Source organism: Mus pahari, chromosome 6, assembly GCF_900095145.1.
Source record: "Mus pahari chromosome 6, PAHARI_EIJ_v1.1, whole genome shotgun sequence".
In the NCBI taxonomy this organism is placed as follows: Eukaryota; Metazoa; Chordata; class Mammalia; order Rodentia; family Muridae; genus Mus; species Mus pahari.
Genome location: NC_034595.1, coordinates 38908241 through 38909780, shown reverse-complemented (window position 1 = coordinate 38909780; position 1540 = coordinate 38908241). Strand labels below are relative to the sequence as shown.

Sequence of the window (1540 nt, the reverse complement as noted above, 5' to 3'; positions counted from 1 at the left end):
GGACTAGAACCCCAAGGAATACTCAAGGAGACTCAGGTGAGGAACAGGTAGAAATGAGGTCATAGTGATGTCCTGGATCAGGCTGTCACTAAGGGCCATGTCAGGGTCTCTGGTCCTGCTGTAGCAGAGGTCTGTGTAGATGTCTGTGGCCCAAGCTACCACCAAAGGCCACACAAATGTCCATGGTCTGGACTGCCACCAGAGACCACGTGGATATCTGAGGGATATATGACTGCCAGGGGCCATGTCTGGGTCTGTGGCCCTATGGCAGCGGGGGACTGTGTTGATAACCCAGACCCACATTGCCACCAAAGGCCACACAGATGTCCCTGGTCTGGACTGTCACCTGAGCTGGCCCAGGTGCTGGTGAGCCGGCCCTGAGAGCAGGAAATCTGACCCTGCCCCTTGCTATCTGCAGCATTACAAAAGCTAACAGGGGAAGTGCTGGAGAGTTCACCATGGTGGCGCAGGTGAGGGAGAGCTGGCCTGCTGACCAACTCAGCTACCTCGCAGGCCCAGATCCAGGGCTTTGACTTGCCCCACCCCAACATCAACCCCATCTAGGATCTGCTGCAGTGTGTAAAAGGGCCAGTCTTGCAGATCCAACGTTGTAGGATCTCCATGACACAGGCAACAACAGGATATTGAGGAGGACAGTCCCATGAGGATTCAGTATTGATGTAGCAGAAACCTATGCAGTGACAGGCCTCGAAACAGACCAAGGACTCATCGCAATGAACAGTCACAAGTCAAGATGTGTGGCCATATGGGTATACGATGGGACACACTGACACACACTACAGCTTCCACAACAAGATTGATTTTTTTTTATTCTATTCTATTTTATTTTATTTTGAGGGGGAGGTTGCAAGGACAGAGAGTGGATACAAAGGGACAGAGGGATGAGTGGAATTGGGTGCATGGCATGAAATTCACAAAGAATTAGCAAAAAGGTTTTTTTGGTTGGGTTGGTTTGGCTTGGTTTGGTTTGGTTTGGTTTGGTTTTTAAAGAAAGAAAAAGAAAGATATACAGATCACACACACACACACACACACAGGAAAATGGGCAAAGAGACATCTTGTTGGTGGTGGTGTTCTTATATCAGTCGGGAGCATAGATGACAGTCCTTTGTTCATCCTAGCTTGGTGGCCGAAGACATTTTATGCCTAGAACACGTTTTTAAAAGAAAAAATCAGATTAAATCAAATCCAGGCAGCGCAGCACTGGAGGAGGAAGCCAGAGACCTGTGTTTCTCCACGCCACACAATAGAAGTGGGAAGAGGTGCCCTCAGACCTGCCCTCTGCCCCACAGCATGGGTGGACCATAGAAACCTGTTTGCCAGAGGACATCGCCTACGGACTCACCAGCTGAGTGGCCAGCCGGCAGCAGGAGCCACCACGATGTGAGTATGCGGTGGACAGATGGGAGAGAAAGACAAGGGCACAGCTCCAGCATTGCGAGGAGAGATGGGACTGGAGACTGAAGGGTGGAGAGGACCAGCCTGCTGTGAGTGGCCAGCCCTGCCACCTGGGGCCATG

The 1540-nt window shown here is 51.2% G+C and overlaps 1 pseudogene; it reads left to right on the top strand.

Annotated features, from left to right (window-relative positions):
* Positions 1–1051: 1051 nt before the first annotated feature.
* On the top strand, positions 1052–1180 carry LOC115064311 (annotated as a pseudogene).
* The last annotated feature ends 360 nt before the right edge of the window (positions 1181–1540 follow it).